The following is a 23,564-nucleotide window of genomic DNA, read 5'->3' on the forward strand; positions in this document are numbered from 1 at the left end:
AATATCCTCAAGTCCATTCTCTAGTAGGTCTGTGTCTTTATTCCTGTCTTACCCCTATGTTCTTCATGACATTTCTTTTTCTTAAGTTCCGTATATATGTGTCAGCATACAGTATTTGTCTTTCTCTTTCTGACTTACTTCACTCTGTATGACAGACTCTAGGTCCATCCACCTCATTACAAATAGCTCAATTTCATTTCTTTTTATGGCTGAGTAATATTCCATTGTATATATGTGCCACATCTTCTTTACCCATTCATCTGATGATGGACACTTAGGTTGTTTCCATCTCCGGGCTATTGTAAATAGGGCTGCTATGAACATTTTGGTACATGTCTCTTTTTGAATTATGGTTTTCTCAGGGTATATGCCCAGTAGTGGGATTGCTGGGTCATATGGTAGTTCTATTTGTAGTTTTTTTTTTTTTTTTCTTTTTGCGGTATGCGGGCCTCTCACTGTTGTGGCCTCTCCCGTTGCGGAGCACAGGCTCTGGACGCGCAGGCCCAGCAGCCATGGCTCACGGGCCCAGCCGCTCCGCGGCATATGGGATCCTCCCAGACCGGGGCACGAACCCGTATCCCCTGCATCGGCAGGCGGACTCTCAACCACTGCGCCACCAGGGAGGCCCTATTTGTAGTTTTTTAAGGAACCTCCATACCGTTCTCCATAGTGGCTGTACCAATTCACATTCCCACCAGCAGTGCAAGAGTGTTCCCTTTTTTCCACACCCTCTCCAGCATTTATTGTTTCTAGATTTTTTGATGATGGCCATTCTGACTGGTGTGAGATGATATCTCATTGTAGTTTTGATTTGCATTTGTCTAATGAGTAAAGATGTTGAGCATCCTTTCATGTGTCTGTTGGCAGTCTGTATATCTTCTTTGGAGAAATGCCTATTTAGGTCTTCTGCCCATTTTTGGATTGGGTTGTTTGTTTTCTTGTTATTGAGCTGCATGAGCTGCTTATAAATTTTGGAGATTAATCCTCTGTCAGTTGCTTCATTTGCAAATATTTTCTCCCATTCTGAGGGTTGTCTTTTGGTCTTGTTTATGGTTTCCTTTGCTGTGCAAAAGCTTTTAAGTTTCATTAGGTCCCATTTGTTTATTTTTCTTTTTATTTCCATTTCTCTAGGAGGTGGGTCAAAAAGGATCTTGCTGTGATTTATGTCATAGAGTGTTCTGCCTATGTTTTCCTCTAAGAGTTTGATAGTGTCTGGCCTTACATTTAGGTCTTTAATCCATTTTGAGCTTATTTTTGTGTATGGTGTTAGGGAGTGATCTAATCTCATACTTTTACATGTCCCTATCCAGTTTTCCCAGCACCACTTATTGAAGAGACTGTCCTTTCTCCACTGTACATTCCTGCCTCCTTTATCAAAGATAAGGTGACCATATGTCCGTGGGTTTATCTCTGGGCTTTCTATCCTATTCCATTGATCTATCTTTCTGTTTTTGTGCCAGTACCATACTGTCTTGATTACTGTAGCTTTGTAGTATAGTCTGAAGTCAGGGAGCCCGATTCCCCCAGCTCCATTTTTCGTTCTCAAGATTGCTTTGGCTATTCGGGGTCTTTTGTGTTTCCATACAAATTGTGAAATTTTTTGTTCTAGTTCTGTGAAAAATGCCATTGGTAGTTTGATAGGGATTGCATTGAATCTGTAGATTGCTTTGGGTAGTAGAGTCATTTTCACAATGTTGATTCTTCCAATCCAAGAACATGGTACATCTCTCCATCTATTTGTATCATCTTTAATTTCTTTCATCAGTGTCTTATAATTTTCTGCATACAGGTCTTTTGTCTCCTTAGGTAGGTTTATTCCTAGATATTTTATTCTTTTTGTTGCAATGGTAAATGGGAGTGTTTCCTTGATTTCACTTTCAGATTTTTCATCATTAGTATATAGGAATGCCAGAGATTTCTGTGCATTAATTTTGTATCCTGCAACTTTACCAAATTCATTGATTAGCTCTAGTAGTTTTCTGGTAGCATCTTTAGGATTCTCTATGTATAGTATCATGTCATCTGCAAACAGTGACAGCTTTACTTCTTCTTTTCCGATTTGGATTCCTTTTATTTCCTTTTCTTCTCTGATTGCTGTGGCTAAAACTTCCAAAACTATGTTGAATAAGAGTGGTGAGAGTGGGCAACCTTGTCTTGTTCCTGATCTTAGTGGAAATGGTTTCAGTATTTCACCATTGAGGGCGATGCTGGCTGTGGGTTTGTCATATATGGCCTTTATTATGTTGAGGAAAGTTCCCTCTATGCCTACTTTCTGCAGGGTTTTTATCATAAATGGGTGTTGAATTTTGTCGAAAGCTTTCTCTGCATCTATTGAGATGATCATATGGTTTTTCTCCTTCAGTTTGTTAATATGGTGTATCACGTTGATTGATTTGCGTATATTGAAGAATCCTTGCATTCCTGGAATAAACCCCACTTGATCATGGTGTATGATCCTTTTAATGTGCTGTTGGATTCTGTTTGCTAATATTTTGTTGAGGATTTTTGCATCTATGTTCATCAGTGATATTGACCTGTAGTTTTCTTTCTTTGTGACGTCCTTGTCTGGTTTTGGTATCAAGGTGATGGTGGCCTCGTAGAATGAGTTTGGGAGTGTTCCTCCCTCTGCTATATTTTGGAAGAGTTTGAGAAGGATAGGTGTTAGCTCTTCTCTAAATGCTTGATAGAATTCGCCTGTGAAGCCATCTGGTCCTGTGCTTGTGTTTGTTGGAAGATTTTTAATCACAGTCTCAATTTCAGTGCTTGTGATTGGTCTGTTCATATTTTCTATTTCTTCCTGATTCAGTCTTGGCAGGTTGCGCATTTCTAAGAATTTGTCCATTTCTTCCAGGTTGTCCATTTTATTGGCATAGAGTTGCTTATAGTAATCTCTCATGATCTTTTGTATTTCTGCAGTGTCAGTTGTTACTTCTCCTTTTTCATTTCTAATTCTATTGATTTGAGTCTTTTCCCTTTTTTTCTTGATGAGTCTGGCTAATGGTTTATCAATTTTGTTTATCTTCCCAATGAACCAGCTTTTAGTTTTATTGATCTTTGCTATCGTTTCCTTCATTTCTTTTTCATTTATTTCTGATCTGATTTTTATAATTTCTTTCCTTCTGCTAACTTTGGGATGTTTTTGTTCTTCTTTCTCTAATTGCTTTAGGTGCAAGGTTAGGTTGTTTATTCGAGATGTTTCCTGTTTCTTAAGGTGGGATTGTATTGCTATAAACTTCCCTCTTAGAACTGCTTTTGCTGCATCCCATAGGTTTTGGGTCGTCGTGTCTCCATTGTCATTTGTTTCTAGGTATTTTTAAATTTCCTCTTTGATTTCTTCAGTGATCACTTCGTTGTTAAGTAGTGTATTGTTTAGCCTCCATGTGTTTGTATTTTTTACAGATCTTTTCCTGTAATTGATATCTAGTCTCATAGCATTGTGGTCGGAAAACATACTTGATACAATTTCAATTTTCTTAAATTTACCAAGGCTTGATTTGTGACCCAAGATATGATCTATCCTGGAGAATGTTCCATGAGCACTTGAGAAAAATGTGTATTCTGTTGTTTTTGGATGGAATGTCCTATAAATATCAATTAAGTCCATCTTGTTTAATGTATCATTTAAAGCTTGTGTTTCCTTATTTATTTTCATTTTGGACGATCTGTCCATTGGTGAAAGTGGGGTGTTAAAGTCCCCTACTATGATTGTGTTACTGTTGATTTCTCCTTTTATGGCTGTTAGTATTTGCCTTATGTATTGAGGTGCTCCTATGTTGGGTGCATAAATATTTACAATTGTTATATCTTCTTCTTGGATCGATCCCTTGATCATTATGTAGTGTCCTTCTTTGTCTCTTCTAGTAGTCTTTATTTTAAAGTCTATTTTGTCTGATATGAGAATTGCTACTCCAGCTTTCTTTTGGTTTCCATTTGCATGGGATATCTTTTTCCATCCCCTTACTTTCAGTCTGTATGTGTCTCTAGGTCTGAAGTGGGTCTCTTGTAGACAGCATATATATGGGTCTTGTTTTTGTATCCATTCAGCCACTCTGTGTCTTTTGGTGGGAGCATTTAGTCCATTTACATTTAAGGTAATTATCGATATGTATGTTCCTATTCCCATTTTCTTAATTGTTTTGGGTTCGTTATTGTAGGTGTTTTCCTTGTGTTGTGTTTCTTGCCTAGAGAGGTTCCTTTAGCATTTGTTGTAAAGCTGGTTTGGTGGTGCTGAACTCTCAGCTTTTGCTTGTCTGTAAAGGTTTTAATTTCTCCATCAAATCTGAATGACATCCTTGCTGGGTAGAGTAATCTTGGTTGCAGGTTTTTCTCCTTCATCACTTTAATTATGTCCTGCCACTCCCTTCTGGCTTGTAGAGTTTCTGCTGAGAGATCAGCTGTTATCCTGATGGGGATTCCCTTGTGTGTTATTTGTTGTTTTTGCCTTGCTGCTTTTAATATGATTTCTTTGTGTTTAATTTTTGACAGTTTGATTAATATGTGTCTTGGCGTATTTCTCCTTGGATTTATTCTGTATGGGACTCTCTGTGCCTCCTGGACTTGATTAACTATTTCCTTTCCCATATTAGGGAAGTTTTCAACTATAATCTCTTCAAATATTTTCTCAGTCCCTTTCTTTTTCTCTTCTTCTTCTGGAACCCCTATAATTCGAATGTTGGTGCGTTTAATGTTGTCCCAGAGGTCTCTGAGACTGTCCTCTGTTCTTTTCATTCTTTTTTCTTTATTTTGCTGTGCAGCAGTTATTTCCACTATTTTATCTTCCACCTCACTTATCCGTTCTTCTGCCTCAGTTATTCTGCTATTGATCCCATCTAGAGTATTTTTTATTTCATGTATTGTGTTTTTAATCGATGCTTGATTCATCTTTAGTTCTTCTAGGTCCTTGTTAACTGTTTCTTGCATTTTGTCTATTCTATTTCCAAGATTTTGGATCTGGGAAATAGAATCTTGGATCATCTTTACCATCATTATTCTGAATTCTTTTTCAGGTAGACTGCCTATTACCTCTTCATTTGTTAGGTCTGGTGGGTTTTTATCTTGCTCCTTCTCCTGCTGTGTGTTTTTCTGTCTTCTCATTTTGCTTATGTTACTGTGTTTGGGGTCTCCTTTTTGCAGGCTGCAGGTTCGTAGTTCCCGTTGTTTTTGATGTCTGTCCCCAGTGGCTAAGGTTGGTTTAGTGGGTTGTGTAGGCTTCCTGGTGGAGAGCACTAGTGCATGTGTTCTGGTGGATGAGGCTGGATCTTGTCTTTCTGGTGGGCAGGTCCACGTCTGGCGGTGTGTTTTGGGGTGTCTGCGGACTTTTTATGATTTTAGGCCACCTCTCTGCTAATGGGTGGGGTTGTGTTCCTGTCTTGCTAGTTGTTTGGCATAGGGTGTCCAGCACCGTAGCTTGCTGGTCGTTGAGTGAAGCTGGGTGCTGGTGTTGAGATGGAGATCTGTGGAAGATGTTTGCCGTTTGATATTATGTGGAGCTGGGAGGTCTCTTGTGGACCAGTGTCCTGAAGTTGGCTCTCCCACCTCAGAGGCACAGCACTGATTCCTGGCTCCTCAATTTGGGATGATTTGTTGTCTATTCGTGTATTTCACAGATGCAGGGTACATCAAGTTGATTGTGGAGCTTTAATCTGCTGCTTCTGAGGCTGCTGGGAGAGGTTTCCCTTTCTCTTCTTTGTTCTCACAGCTCCTGGGTCTCAGCTTTGGATTTGGCCCCGCCTCTGCGTGTACGTCACCGGAGGGCGTCTGTTCTTCGCTCAGACAGGATAGGGTTAAAGGAGCAGCCTCTTCGGGGACTCTGGCTCACTCAGGCCGGGCGGGAGGGAGGGGCATGGAGTGCGGGGCGAGCCTGCAGTGGCAGAGGTCGGCGTGACGTTGCACCAGCCCGAGGCGTGCCGTGCGTTCTCCCAGGGAAGCCGCCCCTGGATCCCGGACCCCGGCAGTGGCGGGCTGCACAGGCTCCCGGAAGGGCGGTGTGGACAGTGACCTGCGCTCGCACACAGGCTTCTTGGCGGCGGCAGCAGCAGCCCCAGCGTCCCACGCCCGTCACTGGGCTCCGCGCTTTCAGTCGCGACCCGCGCCCGTCTGTGGAGCCCCTTTAAGCAGCGCTCTTAATCCTCTCTCCTCGCGCACTAGGAAACCAAGAGGGAAGAAAAAGTCTCTTGCCTCTTCGGCAGCTCCAGAGTTTTCCCGGAGTCCCTCCCGGCTAGCTGTGGCACATTAGCCCCCTTCAGGCTGAGTTCTCGCCGCCAGCCCCAGTCCTCTCCCTGCGCTCTGACCGAAGCCCGAGCCTCAGCTTCCAGCGCCGCCCGCCCTGGCAGGTGAGCAGACAAGCCTCTCGGGGTGGTGAGTGCCGCTCGGCACCGATCCTCTGTGTGGGGATCTCTCCGCTTTGCCCTACCCAGGTATGTGGGGAGTTTCTTGCCTTTTGGGAAGTCTGGGGTCTTCTGCCAGCGTTCAGTAGGTGTTCTGTAGGAGTTGTTCCACGTGTAGCTGTATTTCTGGTGTATCCGTGGGGAGGAAGGTGATCTCGGCGTCTTACTCTTCCGCCATCTTACCCCGAAGTCCGTCTTTATTTTTTTTTTACCTTTTGTATCCTGTTTATTTTTTATTTTATTTTTTTGCTTTATAACAAATTTCATCAGTTATACATATACATATGTTCCCATATCTCCTCCCTTTTGCGTCTCCCTCCCACCCTCCCTATCCCACCCCTCCAGGCGGTCACAAAGCACCGAGCTGATCTCCCTGTGCTATGCGGCTGCTTCCCACTAGCTATCTACCTTACGTTTGGTAAGACCAAATCTTTTTACTAATGCTATGAAAAGGTTGGTAACTGTCTTGTCACTACTTATTCTGGGCATGCAAATGAGAATTAAAATAATGAGAAGGTGGGTAGCATTAAGTATGGGGGATAATTTGAATAAGAAAAAACCCCAACTGAATTATTTTAGAAAAAGATAAACATTTTCTATATGATTATATAAACTTTTCTGATTATTCAATATAAAAATATAATTCTTCAATTAATTATAAAAACAAATGAAACTTCTACACAGTGTCACTGAGTGGCCATTTCTGTCACTTGTCAACATGCTCAAATATTTTTTTTTAATTGAGGTATAATTTACATATAACTTTATATCAGTTTCTGTTGTACAGCATAATGATATCAATATTTGTATATATTGCAAAGTGATCACCACAGTAAGTCCAGTTAACATCCCTCACCATACATAGTTACAAAAAATTTTTTTTCTTGTGATGAGGACTTTTAAGATCTACTCTCTTAGCAACTTTCAAATATGCAATCCAATATTATTAACTATAGTCATATGTTGTACATTACATCCCCGTTACTCATTTATTTTGTAACTGGAAGTTTACACCTTTTTTTGACACACTACACGCATTCTGCCTACCTCCCACTTCATGCCTCTGGCAACCACCAGTCTCTTCTCTGTATCTGTATGAGCTTCAAAATGCTTAAATCTTAAAACCTTTTTCTACCCTGTCTCCTTTTCAAGATACCCATCTGCCTCCCCTCTCCCTTCTCTCTTCAAGTCCCTCTTCTTGCTCCCCTTCCATCTCTCCCTTCCCTTCCCCCTCCTACTCCCCCCTCCCACCCTTCTCCTCTCTCCTCTCTTCTTTCCACTGCCAAACTGCTACCTACTTCTTGACTTCTCACTCATTCAAACTGCTGCCCACTTCTTCACTTCTCATTCACTCGTTTCAACCTGCTTCAAACCTAAAACTGTTCTGTAAAAAGTCACCAATAACTATCAAATGGCTAAACGTAATATGGCCTTTTCAGACCTCATCTCTTGGTAGCATTTGACACTGTAGATCACCATTCCCAAGAGATAAGTAGGCATGAAGAAGCATTGTGAACTATTAAGCATGCCTGTCTTTCTACATGCTACCTCCTGTCTGGTATGTTCTTCCCCTTTGCCTTATTTGTCCTAGTGGAAGCCCACTAATCCCTTTGAAAGTCTCCCCAAATCCTAACAAGATTAATTCTTCCCTTGTTTTGGCACCAGTCATGCACCTTGTTCATACATCTTATACGTGTGATCTTGTTTTATGTTCGGTTACTTAAGGGGATGGCCACCTAGTGAGACTCTGAGATCCTTTAGGGCAGGGACGTCTTTATTCACCTTTGTGGTCCAACTCTCAACATATAATAAGCACTTGATAAATGCTTATTGAAAGAATGAATTTATTTTGTTATGATGCACATTTAGGGTTTAGAAATCTTTACATTGTCAATATTTGTGTATGCTCATAACTGTTCTCAAATTTCAAAAGGTAACTGAAACTTTGAGACTGGTATGAATCTCTGAACTTACTTTCTAATACTAAATGCCAAATATTTGGTGCTGGTGAGAGAGTGGAAAGACAAAGGAGAGCTCTTTCCCTTTAATCCCACCCTCTATTCCTTTCTGCTTGTTTGCACGTCCCAGTTGTAAAGAGCTCCTGAAACCTCCACGGTAGAAGTGACAACTTTAAGTTATATTTGTATGCTTACATTTTCTGTTTACACAGTGATGAAATAAGGTGAGTCCCAGAATAAATTCATTTATGAGAACAATAGCAAACAGCAAAACAAAATAGAACAACAGTGAAACAACCTGATATAGTTTGAGAAAAGATGGAACAGGGTGTCCCTTGCTAGAAAAGTTCTGAAAGTTCTGTACTTCTTTTAATAAAATAAATTTTTATAATAATATGAATATAAGAATATATTAACAAACATAATATATACTATGTGATCATAAAAATATAATGTAAATTTGTATATTTATAAATTTGTAAATTTTCTCACTCTATTAAATTTTAGTGGGATTACTCTTAGGTGTCCAAAACATTTGAATAATATTTTAATTTTCAAATCTCACATCTTCACTTTTATGTATATAATTCTTTCATATACTAGAATTGCCTTAGAGAAAGAGTGGAAAATGTAGAGCTGCGGTAAAATAATATTTTTGAGAGGATATTCATATTGTCACTAGATTTTATTCTAAATTGACTGTACTCTTGTTTTGTTTTGTTTATCTGGCCAGTACTGTATATGGCAATTTCTACTTTCATTTATGAAAGGAAGTACGTGTTATGTCTCTTGTACTCTTATGAAAATGTGCAGCTCTGGCAGTTACACTGGATGGTTTTGCTGTAGTAATTAAAACACAGATGGCGCTCATTTCTTTCCCAAGTGTTTGATTGGCAGATACTTTGTGATCAACACTTCTTTCAGCTGAACACATCGGCACCATCTGCCTTCAGTTGACTTAAGAGAGAGTGGTTGCAGCTGAGTTTCCTGATCATTTCATGAGCCAGTTAAAATAGAGGATATTCCTCTTGCTGAAGACATCAAATGATTTATGAAAAATTACATATATATATAAGGGTTTCATGAAGTTGGTTTGCAGCTTAATGAAATATTCATTAATAATTTTTTTTGAAATCCACTATTCCCTTTCTCTGATTAAAATATTTAGAGTATAACATAAAATCACTACATCTTAAAAAGTTAAAGTTTCTAAACAAATTTAGCTGATGGGGCATTTTGTTTTTAGTGAGGTTGTTAGAGATTATTTCAAATCAGGGTCCTGTGTTTTGAACCTCAGTGCAAGTATTAGTTACAAATAAAAATATTATGCTATCTCCTAAACCCAATACAAATAGTATAGAATACACTAATTTTAAAGTTTTTGTATATTTATAACTGTTAGAAATAGATTATGATAGATGGTACTTCTTTATTTAAATATCAGGGTAAGAATTGGATAGAAATTTAGGTTCACCCAATTTTTTTTGTTGTTGTTTGTTTATTTATTTATATATTTATGACTGAGTTGGGTCTTTGTTGCTGCGCATGGACTTTCACTAGTTGGGGCGAGCAGAGGCTAGTCTTCCTTGCGGTGTGCAGGCTTCTCATTCCGGTGGCTTCTCTTGTTGCGGATCATGGGCTCTAGGCGCACGGGCTTCAGTAGTTGTGGTGCACGGGCTTAGTTGCTCTGCGGCATGTGGAATTTTCCCAGACCAGGGCTCAAACCCATGTCCCCTGCATTGGCAGGTGGATTCTTAACCACTGCACCACCAGGGAAGCCTGGTTCATCCAATTTTGATGAAGATAAGTGAATGTGGGTTGATTATTATGTAGAAAAACATAAATTCAAGACATTGGAAGCACAGAAAGAATGGCTTTTGAACAAGAAGTAAAAGATAATTATTTTATTGTCCTAGAAATATATTTTGAAATGTATATTTGTGCAAACATATAGCCTAGATTTTTAAAGAATACACATGTAGGGCCTCCCTGGTGGCGCAGTGGTTAAGAGTCCGCCTGCCGATGCAGGGGATACGGGTTCGTGCCCCGGTCTGGGAGGATCCCATATGCCGCGGAGCGGCTGGGCCCGTGAGCCATGGCCGCTGGGCCTGTGCGTCCGGAGCCTGTGCTCCGCAACGGGAGAGGCCACAACAGTGAGAGGCCCACATACCGCAAAAAGAAAAAAAAAAAAAAAAGAATACACATGTATTATGCATAATAACATGAATTCTATATATAATTAAACAATGGAAAACTTTGCTGTCCAAATGGATACATAATTATGATTGCCAAGATGAAAAACATGCTATGTAGTACTTACGGGGGAAATTGAATGAATTAAACTATTGCTTCCAGAATGTTAGAACAAAGAATAAAGGAATTAGATTGAAAAACATTCTGAAGAACCCTGGAATACACTCATTGCTTATGGTTCCTGTGGAAACGCACTTATGGGAAAGGGTAAGAGTGACTTGGGACTTTGACAAGAATTTTAAGATTAATTTGTAAAGCTTATCACTCCACTTGGAGTGAAAAATAAGATGAGTTTTGGAGGTGAATCAACAGAAAAGAAGGAAAATAATTATGAATATATAGAAATTTATCATCTCCTATTACCAGAAACCTTTAAAGATAAACTTTGAATTAGCTTCTCATTTTGTTTGAATATATAATCACCTCTATTCAGGCTTGGAATTTTTCAAGGTAAAGAGTGAGGTTGGGAAGGAAGAAAAAAGTTTTAATTTTATTTAAAATGCATTTTAGTTTATTTGGTAAACATTTATCCTGAGAAGTCTACATTCTCATGGGGGGACGGATATGAATAATTTTGATGCAACAGACTAGGATATGTACTAAACGAGGTGCTGCAGAAGTTCAGAGAAGGGAGTTCCCAAATTAAGAGGAGCCCCTGACCACCTGAACTACATACACTCATTCGCTTAGGTTCCCCTGCTCTTAACTTGCACTGTCTTCTTTCCCAACCTGTTTCTTCTTTCTGTGCCAGTTTTATTGTGTCGACGTTTTCTATGTAGCTTACATTTGTAAACACCCATCTTATTATGGATATATAACATTAATATATAATATGGATCTCCAGAGAGCTTTATCCAATGTCATTTGGATGATAACAACCAACATTTATTGAGTACTTAATGTGTGTCTGACACTTTTCAAAGTACTTTCTCATTTCATTCTCACCTCATTTTGCAAATGAGGAAACTACCTAAAATAACCCAGCTAATTCAGTAGAGGGATTGGGATTACTCCAGACAGACTGACTCCAGATGACTGTATTCTAGTGCCATTTAAACCCACCCAGCTCCAAAACTGCCCTGTGTGTAAAGAGTAAATGTCCTCCCCATCCCCACCCCCTCTGGATTAAACCCAAGGAAGGGGCAGTGGAAGCTGAGAAGACAGCCTCAGGTGAGACATTAAACTAAAAAGAGGGACTGAGAAGGGCAATTAACAGAAGAGGTTGTTTATGCTCAGGCACACAGCTACCTTTGGTGGTACACAGACTCCCTCCTACCAGGCTTACCTATCAGTTCTCTCCACCTCATCCCAGTCAATGCTCCTCCACCTATGTCCATTTTAAAGGCTGATGGGCAACTGAGAGACAAGGTGAGGCAAAGTATTCCTGAGTGGAACAGGAGTTTCACTTCATTAATTTTTTTTTTCCAGTTAAAAGGGATTTCTGAACACCTGGACTAGGTATTGAATGGGATGTGCAAAAGTGAATCTCCTACTTCAAATATGATAGAAAGTGCCCAGGCCTGAGGGTGCACAGGCCTGAGGGAGTGTTCCCTTGAACCAGTCCCAGGTTTTACACTAACTTTCTCTGGTTCTTTATTTCCTTGAGGGTAATATGAGGGAGCTGCGTTAAAAGTTCTAGAGTCCCGGGCTTCCCTGGTGGCGCAGTGGTTGAGAGTCCGCCTGCCGATGCAGGGGACACAGGTTCGTGCCCCGGTCCGGGAAGATCCCACATGCCGCGGAGCGGCTGGGCCCGTGAGCCATGGCCGCTGGGCCTGCGCGTCCGGAGCCTGTGCTCCGCAACGGGAGAGGCCACAACAGTGAGAGGCCCGCGTACCACACAAAAAAAAAAAAAAAAAAAAAAGTTCTAGAGTCCCTACCAACTCTGAAAAAATGTTTGTGATGATAAGGAGCTTGTAGTCTATCTGAGCAGACATGAGAAATGTGTGTAAGAAGTTAAATATAGGGAAAAACTTATATATGGTGAAAGAAATAAGAATAGAGGTTGCCCATGAGTGTGTGGAGATTGATTAGAGTAGAAGTTGCTTACTGATATGGTGGTTACTCATCAAATTGTACACTTAAGGTGTGCATTTCATCTCAAATACAAAGCAAAGCAAAAAGAAACAACAACAGAAAACACCAATATACTGATACATAAGGGCTAAAAATTCTGGAGAGGTGCTGCATTAGGAAGGTGGCCTAAGATAGCCCAGTAACAGACACTGACTTTGTGTATGTGTAAACTATTATTTAGCTTCCCTTGAGTATTGTTGTTTCATGAAATGTTTTTGAGACTATGTGGTTTTTCTTTTTCCTTGTCTTTTTAAAGTTACATCACATTTTTTTAATCCTCCCCCCCCTTTTTTTAATATTAGCTGCTGCTATTTCTTTAAATGACCCCCCTTAGTTTCTTTCTTTTTTAAATCTGACAGTTACTGTGTGAAGCTTACACATCTAGACAGTTCCTGACACATAGTTAACACTTCATAAATATTAGTTACACAGAACTGTTTTTTTTTTTTTTTTTTTTTTTTTTTTTTTTTTGCGGTATGCGGGCCTCTCACTGTTGTGGCCTCCCCCGTTGCGGAGCACAGGCTCCGGACGCGCAGGCTCCGGACGCGCAGGCTCAGCGGCCATGGCTCACGGGCCCAGCCGCTCCGCGGCATATGGGATCCTCCCAGACCGGGGCACGAACCCGTATCCCCTGCATCGGCAGGCGGACTCTCAACCACTTGCGCCACCAGGGAGGCCCTACACAGAACTGTTGAGTTTATTTCACTATTTATTTGTACTTCAGCATGCTACATGTTTTTCTGTTTAATCGATTAAACATTCACCTACATTTTTATCCTTTTCCTGTAGAGAGATGTGTTAGTATACTTTTGACTGCTCATTAAAACGTTTCCTTTGTTCTTTCTTATTTAAAATTCTTATCTTTGTTTAAAATCTTAAACTATTATTTTACTGCCTCCTTTCACCCTGGTGGTCAACTAACTTATCCATAGGCACAAATAACAAATTAAGAGTGATATTGCTTGAAACTGGTGCTTTTGTTATATCCTGTCAAAAAGTAAAAAGAGTGATTGGCAATGCATGATCTGCTGTGTTAGATGACACCAGTATTAGAAAATAATATAATTAAAATGCATTATAATAAAATGTCTTCTGTTAAACAAGATGGAAAGATTGAAGGAAAGGGAACAGACCTAAGAAGTTGGAATAATGCTCATCTTAAAAAATGAAGTATTGGGGCAGACAACAGGAGCAAGAAGAACTACAGTCCTGCAGCCTGTGGAACAAAAACTACATTCACAGAAAGATAGACAAGATGAAAAGGCAGAGGGCTATGTACCAGATGAAGGAACAAGATAAAACCCCAGAAAAGCAACTAAATGAAGTGGAGACAGGCAACCATCCAGAAAAAGAATTCAGAATAATGATAGTGAAGATGATCCAGGACCTCAGAAAAAGAATGGAGGCAAAGATGGAGAAGATGCAAGAAATGTTTAACAAAGACCTAGAAGAATTAAAGAACAAACACCTAGAAGAATTAAAAAACAAACAAACAGAGCTGAACAATACAATAACTGAAATGAAAACTACACTAGAAGAAATCAATAGCAGAATAACTGAGGCAGAAGCATGGATAATTGACCTGGAAGACAGAACGGTGGAATTCACTGCCGCATAACAGAATAAAGAAAAAAGCATGAAAAGAAATGAAAACAGCCTAAGAGACTTCTGGGACAACATTAAACGTAACAGCATTCGCATTACAGGGGTCCCAGAAGGAGGAGAGAGAGAGAAAGGACCAGAGAAAATATTTGAAGAGATTATAGTCGAAAACTTCCCTAACATGGGAAAGGAAATAGCCACCCAAGTCCAGGAAGTGTAGAGAGTCCCAGACAGGATAAACCCAAGGAGAAACACGTCGAGACACATATTAATCAAATTGACAAAAATTAAAGACAAAGAAAAATTATTGAAAGCAACAAGGGAAAAATGACAAATAACATACAAGGGAACTCCCTTAAGGTTAGCAGCTGATTTCTCAGCAGAAACTCTACAAGCCAGAAGGGAGTGGCATGATATATTTAAAGTGATGAAAAGGAAGAACTTACAGCCAAGATTACTCTACCTGGCAGACTCGATGGAGAAATCAAAAGCTTTACAGACAAGCAAAAGCTAAGAGAATTCAGCACCACCAAACCAGCTGTACAACAAATGCCAAAGGACCTTCTCTAAGTGGAAAGCACAAGAGAAGAAAAGGACCTGCAAAAACAAACCCATGACAATTAAGAAAATGGTCATAGGAACATACATATCTATAATTACCTTAAACGGGCATGGATTAAATGCTCCAACCAAAAGACACAGGCTCGCTGAATGGATACAAAAATAAGACCCATCTATATGCTGTCTACAAGAGACTGACCTCAGACCTAGGGATACATACAGACAAAGTGAGGGGATGGAAAAAGATATCCTATGCAAATGGAAATCAAAAGAAAGCTGGGGTAGCAATACTCATATCAGATAAAATAGACTTTAAAGTAAAGAATGTTACAAGAGACAAGATGGAACACTACATAATGATGAATGGATCAATCCAAGAAGAAGATATAAGAATTATAAATACATATGCACCCATCAGATTCTCTAATAAAGTCATCTTTCCTTCAATATTGCAAGTTTTAGATCTATGCTTTGTGTGGGAAATTAAATATTATCCAAATCAAATATATTATTAATAGTTCAGGAGAACAGACTCAGAAGAGAATCAACAGCAATCTTCATAAGAACCTGACCATTTACTGTTTGCCTGTGTATGAGATCACATGTCGAATACCAGATTTTAATGTCAGCATTCTGTGCTGGAAAGACCATGTAATGTTTACTTATGAGGCACTGGCCTGGAGTTCAAGCTCCAGGAGAACAGGCTCTGTGAACTTGGCCAAGTCATGGAACCTCTTTGAGTCTCAGTTTCACCACAGGTAATAAGAGTACATATGAGAATAATACTACTTTCTAGCATTACAGTATTATGAGACATATATGAGATTGTTTATGCAAGTTATTTGTGCATTGTAAAACCTGGGTTTGAATTCTGACTCTACCACTTTCTGGCATTGTAGTTTTGGATAAATTACCGAATCCAATAAAGCCTTATTTTCTACAACTTAAAATGAGTATAAGTATACAATGTTTCCAAATTGATTGTTACAGAGTAGGAGCTCAAAAAATGTTAGTTGCTGTTATCACTATTATTTTTACTAAATCTCTGTGAATGTATTTATTATAATCTATATAATGACATAAAATTTTATTTAAAGTTTTTTATCCCGGTAGGTATTTTTACTTGAAAACTTGGTACTGCACACTTTCCTGTAAATTAGAATAACTTTTAAGCTAAGTTTGTATGTAGAATGAGAAATTTTCTTCCTAAACAAATAATGTCCCTCTATATGTATTGTTTTAGCTTTCTGATATAAGAGACTAAGAAGGAATGGATGTCCAGGATCCTCTCATTGTTTATAGTTTACCATAATTAGTAATTGAAATTGTTTTGTTGGTGGATTTGGTATAAAACAAGAGGAGCTTATATGATTCTATAAGTGTAAGTTTTTATTATTTTTTTTAATTTTGAGAGGAAAAAAACCTTTGAGGGCACTATGCCCTCTATGTTATGTGCCCTCTCTAGAGAACATATTTGAGATGCACCAGTGATTGCCTACCACTTACAATCCATTTAACGAGTTAACCTCAAGCCTTTTACCTAAGGTAATGGGATTAGCATTCTGTTGGGACTGCAATCTTTAAGGATACAAATTTGTTTCTAAATGTTCTAGCTAGTAATCCTATGCTCCTTGACAGGTTTTACAATGTAACTGACACTCTTGGAATGGAAAACACAGACCTCAGACCTCTTTCCCTCTGCTGGATTAGGAAATTCAAGGACTTTAACAGAAAGTATTCTGTCTTGAGATACTTAAAATTAGTTGCTCCTCATCTTTTTTCTTTGATGTTGGTATTGAAGGAATGTGATGAGTAACCTGAATTTAAGAAGACAGTGACATATAGATGCTTTTCTAAGCCAGTCATGGAAAATTTTCCTTTTAATGTCCCTAATTTTTACTACTTTTAAAAGTCTGCTAAGAAATATTTTCAGTTTAAGTATATCATTTGATAATTTAAAATGTTCTGAGGCAGTTTGGTTGGAATTCATTACAAAAGGAATAAAAGTCAAGAAGCATTCTATTCTTCTCTTTTCTATCCTCTTTCAACAAGCCAGCTGTTAATCCCTGGGATGGTAATATAGGTATGTTCAGACATTATGATCCTTGGAAAATAAAAGAAGTTAAAGTATTAGTAAACTTGTTTTATGACACATTCCTGATCATATTCTATAATTCTTTTTCCCTTTTATTTTAAATTATATCCTAATATGAATAATGAACATTTTAAATAAATATTATTACTTTTAGAAAATGTCTATAAATTTGAAATATCCCAAGTTTGTTTTCATGAAGCACACTTTTCTATAGCTAGGATTTCAATGGAATATAAAATATAAATTACAGTATCTTTTGAAGGTCACTATGAATTTAATATAAAAACCACTCAGACTACACTGAATAATTTAGATTTAAAAAACAAAGTTTATTGTATAGTAAAACTTTACGTCATACTAATTTTAATTTTTTCTTTTGAAACTGTTCTCATTTTTTTTCTAAAATGTTCTATTTATTTCCCTTACTTCTTGGATATATTTTATTGACTCTACATTTACCTTGTCTTGATGGCATCTGGTCATGACTTTGAATATCGGTTGTGTCTGTGCTGTAGAAACCACGGAGTACAACCTGGGGAACACTGACTTCAGTATCAGAGGCCTGATTTACTACCTGCTCTCTGACTACCTAGTGTAAATTACTTAGCCTCTCTGAGCTTCGGTTTTCTCATCTTTAAATGGGGCTAGAGGGGCCTCCCTGGTGGCGCAGTGGTTGAGAGTCCGCCTGCCGATGCAGGGGATACGGGTTCGTGCCCCGGTCTGGGAGGATCCCATATGCCGCGGAGCGGCTGGGCCCGTGAGCCATGGCCGCTGGGCCTGCGCGTCCGGAGCCTGTGCTCCGCAACGGGAGAGGCCACAACAGTGAGAGGCCCGCATACCGCAAAAATAAATAAATAAATAAATAAATAAATGGGGCTAGAGATACCCGTCTTAGCATGGTGGTGAGGGTTACATGAGATTGAATCGTGTCTAACAATGTCTGGCATATGGAAAGCGTTCGTAAATTTTGTTCCCTAGTTCATGGTAAATGGAAACGGAAATGCAAATGGTTGGGTTTGGAGCTGAATACATGCTGACTTCAGCTGTGGCCTTGATTGTTTGGTTGTTGGTCATTTCTTTGTTTGCTTTTTATTTAAAAGAAAAAAAAAAGGTGAATGAAGCTATGTAATCTCCAATGTAGATGCGGCCCTCAACCTAGGTTTAAAATATAAATATATGACTAAGTCAACTGCATTTACAAATGAGAAGTTCATACCTCACAGAGTTATTTTAAAGACTCAACGATATATAACAATTCAGAGACCTTAGCACATGCTAAGCACTCAGTAAAGGTAAGTTATTAGTAATGTGAAGATGAGATCCTTGTGATAGAGCTTGGGTACTCCAAATTTAGCTAAGAGTCATATGGACAAAACATCTTCCATGTACTCCAATTTAGGCTGATGTTTCTGTATTTCATTAAAAAAAAACACAAAAAACGAATCTTTAAATGGTTATAATTAATAAGTAAAGTAGCTAAATTTTGGACATATATTTCAGAATATATTCATATAAACAGCTGCCCCCTTTTGGATCTTTAATATGTAGTCTTTAAATTAAAGAGCCAAAAAGTAGCAGATAGGAGTTTTTTGTTTTTAGAAAATTGTACTTGTGAGAAATAATTCTGAATATACCTATCTTGTATTCAGATGTATACAGATTGTTCATGTGTGTATTACCTTTAGAAATCTCAGAATTTGGAAAGGATTGATTAGTCCCTGTTTCTGGGCTCTGGCATTATACTAGGTCAATATTAAACTAATCTAACAATATACATAAATTTCTTTCAATCTATTAGGTAAATATTTCTATCTGTAACCAGGGCTTAGATCTAGCTGGCATGCACTGGTGTGACTGTCATAGTTGTGTGGCTGACACTCATTCATTTTTTTTTTAAATTTAACTAATTTATTTATTTTTGGCTGCACTGGGTCTTTGTTGCTGCGTGCGGGCTTTCTCTAGTTGCGGCGAGCGGAGGCTACTCTTCGTTGCGGTGTGTGGGCTTCTCATTGCAGTGGCTTTTCTTGTTGTGGAACACGGGCTCTAGGCGCCCAAGCTTCAGTAGCTGTGGCTAGTGGGCTCAGTAGTTGTGGCTCATGGGCTCTAGAGCACAGGCTCAGTAGTTGTGGCACACAGGCTTAGTTGCTCCGCAGCATGTGGGATCTTCCTGGACCAGGGCTCGAACCCGTGTTCCCTGCATTGGCAGGCAGATTCTTAACCACTGCGCCACCAGGGAAGCCCTGGCATTCATTCTAACTGATCAGTACGCATGTAGTACCAGTTGTTAAATGTTTTGAATATTACCCCTGCCCAGAACTATTTATATCTACATCCCTGTTTTCTCATGTAAGAGTAATATAATCCTTTTTTTTTTTTTTTTTTTTTTTTTTTTTGCGGTATGCGGGCCTCTCACTGTTGTGGCCTCTCCCATTGCGGGGCACAGGCTCCGGACGCGCAGGCTCAGCGGCCCTGGCTCACGGGCCCAACCGCTCCGCGGCACGTGGGATCTTCCCGGCCCGGGGCACGAACCTGTGTCCCCTGCATCGGCAGGCGGACTCTCAACCATTGCGCCACCAGGGAAACCCAGAGTAATATAATCTTGTTATGCATTCTTTCTTTGTCTTTTAATACAGGAAGGTTGAAGTCTTTAGAGTGAGATAGTTTTTAGCATTTGGCTAGATCTTTCTGTTGAAGAACTGCAGTATCTGCTGGCTTGTGGCTTAATTTGTCACTGTACTGAACCTCAGTACTTTATACAAGGTGTGGTACGTTAGCAGCAGCACTGAAATGTGTTCTTGGGCCACCTTTATTATGCTTTATTGACTTTTTCCGGGTATTTTTATTTATTTATTTATTTATTATTTTTTTTTTCTTTTTGCGGTATGTGGGCCTCTCACTGTTGTGGCCTCTCCCGTTGCGGAGCACAGGCTCCGGATGCGCAGGCCCAGCGGCCATGGCTCACGGGCCCAGCCGCTCCGCGGCATATGGGATCCTCCCAGACCGGGGCACGAACCCGTATCCCCTGCATCGGCAGGTGGACTCTTAACCACTGCGCCACCAGGGAGGCCCCGGGTATTTTTAGATACAGACTCGTAACTACTTGTCTCTTCTTCTCCGTAACTCTCCTATTACCTGCAATTCCTCTGAATTGAAGATACCCTAGAAAGTCCTGATCATTAAGCTTGAGTGGTAGAGGTCTTTACAGGAGACTTGATAATACTAGAAATCAGATTCACATAATAAGGAGTATTTAAATTATCTTAGTCGGTTAACATTCTAACTGATTATTTGACACCATCAAATACCTAGGTTGCCAAGAATGTGGCCCGTGTCTATTTCCCCTGTTATGTAGTCTGTATTACTGAATGGTATTCTTCTTCTGTTAATTAAGAATATTACAGTACATGTCAAATTAAGTATTTTTCCTTTGAAAAAGATGGGGATGTGTGGTTAAATCTCACAGATTTAGTAGGAACAGTGCTTTTAACAGATGTTAGATCTCTGACTCTGGCTTTTTGGGTATCTGAGAGTCTTAGGGTTGCACAGTACCTCAGAAGCCAACTCTCTTGATTTATAGTTCAGAATACAAAGTTCACAGCAGTTAACTTACTAGCCCAGGGATGGATAAGTTTCAACTTCCATGTCAGCTCTGGGATTTGGGCTGTTGGAAGCCATAGGTTTGATATTCTTCAATTAGATCAAGGTCACATAACTAGTTTGAAGTAGAGTCTGGACTAGAACCCAGTTCTTTTGGCTTCTAATCTCATTTTCATTTCTCCTAGTCATTTTATTATAAACCTCATGAAAACCTTTATTTTGAATACATTTTTATAACCTTGTAATCCATCGTGTAGGCATGAAAAGTTAAGATTCTGACATTTTTATTATATGCAAAGGAAGTGAAAATTATCTTGTTAAAAATATCATGCTTATTATTCAGTTTTGAAAATGCAGAAATAATGTGAGAAAGAAAAATGTAGTTTCATATGCACATCTTTTTAAGCATGACCCTTCGTTACTAAGCTCTTTTTTACAAAGTGTGCCATCAGCTTTTTAAAGGACACATTTCAACATGGATTAAATCTTTGGGAAATTAGCTTGAATTATTTATAAGTACAGGCATACCTCAAAGATACTGCAGATTCAGTTCCAGACCACAACAGTAAAGTGAATATCACAATCAATGGAGTCACACGAATTTTTTTATTTCCCAGTGCATACAAAAGATATGTTTATACTTTACTGTAGTCTGTTGTGTGCAATAGCATTATGTCTAAAAAATGTACATACTTAATTAAAAAATACTTTATTGCTAAAATATGCTAACCATCATCTGATTTGTCAGTGAGTCGTAATATTTTTGCAATAGTAAGTTAAAGATCACTGGTCATAGATCATCATAACAAATATAATAATTAATAATGAAAAAGTGTGAGATATTGCAAGAATTATTGAAATGTGACACAGAGACACGAAGTAAGCAAACGCTGTTGGAAAAATGGTGCTGATAGACTTGCTGGATGCAGGGTTGCCACAGACTTTCAATTTGTAAAAAATTATTCGCTAACCACAATAAAACAAGGTATGCCTATAATTGCCAAAACATGCACATATATGTGTGTGGAGTAGAAATATATTTATCAACAGCTAGGTAATTGTTTGTATTGTGATGTTATGAATAATTCAACTGTATTTCATACCATTTTTAAGCCCTGTGGGTGTGGTTTGTCTTATTTCCCTGGATAACATTGTTGGCACACAGTAAATATCTAACAATAATAACTCTTTTCCCATACAGTATTTACTAGTATTTACTAGAAAAAACTGCTGTGCTCATGTTGTACAATTTTTAAAGTTTGTTAAGATGCTAAATCAATTTCTTGGCATTCTGTTATGGTATTATCATTTTTTAATTAGAACTCTCTCTCTCTCCCTGTCATACACACTTCACCTTCCTCCAACCACTTGCTTTTCCTGTGACATGCTCTATGTTTTCATCTTATCACCTTAGTAACCAGAGGTACCGAAGTCCTACATTCCACTGAAACCCAGGCTTTAAAGATGGTCTCAGGCTGTTCCCTCTACTTCTTTTGTGGTTTTTTATAGCTTGAAAAATTGGGAAATGATCAAATTTAGCCACGATCACAACTTTCCAAACTTTTCTGTGTCCTGGCATTTGAGTTTTACTTTGTGTCTATCGCTGTGTTAATTATTTGGGGGATACACAGTAATTCTTTTCTAACAAGAATACTAAAATATTATTGGAGCTAGCATCCTCTCAATGCAGGCCCAACACTAACCCATGCTCACACCTAGGACAAGGCCAAGCTAGTCCAGTGTATTTTCAGGGGCTTGCATGTTCTCTTTTTTCCAAATATTATCCCCATTTTCTTTTATTCTTATATACTGCCCTTTATTCTGTAATTAGATACCAGCTTCCTTGCAAGAACTGTTTGCAGCGATAAGTCATGGGAAGCTCATTCACATGAAAGTGTATAAACTGCACAACTGGGCACATAACCAACTCTAGACAAACAGGAGACAGACAGGTAAGGAACTAGGAACATAGGCTTTGAGTCAGTCCTGAGATTAAGCCTTTTCTTTGAGACATCATGTCACTGAACAAGTTAAAGTTACATAACTTCACTTAGACCACTGTTTCCTCATCTGTAAAATGAAAGTAATACTGTCTCATCAACTGTATTATTAGAAAGATTAAAAGAAAAGTCTATGAAAAAATTGAGCAACTTGCTTCATTTTTAGTCAATACCTGAAAATGTCAATTAGTGTGACAACAAAATAGCAATCAATGCATTGGACTATAGAAGAGGGAGAGAAGGTGAATAAAGGAGAAGTTGAGGACTCTAAAGGCAAATTTTGTAGGGATCATATCTTTTCCAGAAGTCCTGTTTACCAGCTATTGGTTGGGGGAATGTAGAGGCCCCACTCGTTATATCCTGCCAGTGCCTACAGATTTGCTTCCCATTATTTATAAACATTTTAGCTTGTTTTTCTTTGATGATATTATAAACAGATTCATCCTTGTCAAATTAAGTATTTATTAATTGAGGATTTCTACCCTCAAGGAGCTCTTGTGTAGAAATAATATGGACATACAAGAAATAAAGTACAAAAGCTTGTTTTATAAAGATCATCAGTGCTACAGGATATTGGGAAAGGGAATGAACGCATTGTCAGGATCAAACATCGTATGAATGACAGCTCTATTTTTCTGTTTTGATGTGGCCATTGAAATAAAATGGCATAAAAGTATGTTTGACACCAGGATTCAATGAGCTTAATCCTGAAACAGCTACTGTAAAAATCATAATTTTGCCAGATCTTGTTTGCAAGATTTTGATTTCCTAGAAGAAATTAGTTTTTTTGTTTTAAGTATTTAATTCATTTGCCATCAATACTTGAAAGGCAGCTAGAGGCTTGGCTTCTTCACATTCTGATGAGTGGAGCTCGGAACTACCAGGGTGGCATCCTACCCCTGTCCCCCAGAGACCCACGTTTTCTGGCAACAGATCCTACATTGAGCTATCTGTGATTGTCCAATAAGCTGTTATAGAATGGCCAAAATACAAACTTTATTTTTATGTGTTTATGTGTTTGTGGGACCAAAATGCAGAG

The 23,564-nt window shown here is 38.8% G+C and overlaps 1 protein-coding gene across 13 annotated transcripts in view; it reads left to right on the forward strand.

The window, feature by feature from the left end:
* PAM (peptidylglycine alpha-amidating monooxygenase) overlaps positions 1 to 23,564 on the forward strand; it is a 309,920-nt gene that overhangs the window by 79,716 nt on the left and 206,640 nt on the right. The window contains exon 2 of one of the 13 annotated variants that reach the window (XM_060093205.1): positions 6,148 to 6,332. The exons of 11 other annotated variants lie outside the window; for them this stretch is intronic. The gene's annotated coding sequence lies outside the window, so the exon portion shown is untranslated. One more of the 13 variants, XM_060093208.1, reaches the window with a different exon arrangement.

This window comes from Mesoplodon densirostris, chromosome 3, assembly GCF_025265405.1.
Source record: "Mesoplodon densirostris isolate mMesDen1 chromosome 3, mMesDen1 primary haplotype, whole genome shotgun sequence".
Lineage (NCBI taxonomy): Eukaryota > Metazoa > Chordata > Mammalia > Artiodactyla > Ziphiidae > Mesoplodon > Mesoplodon densirostris.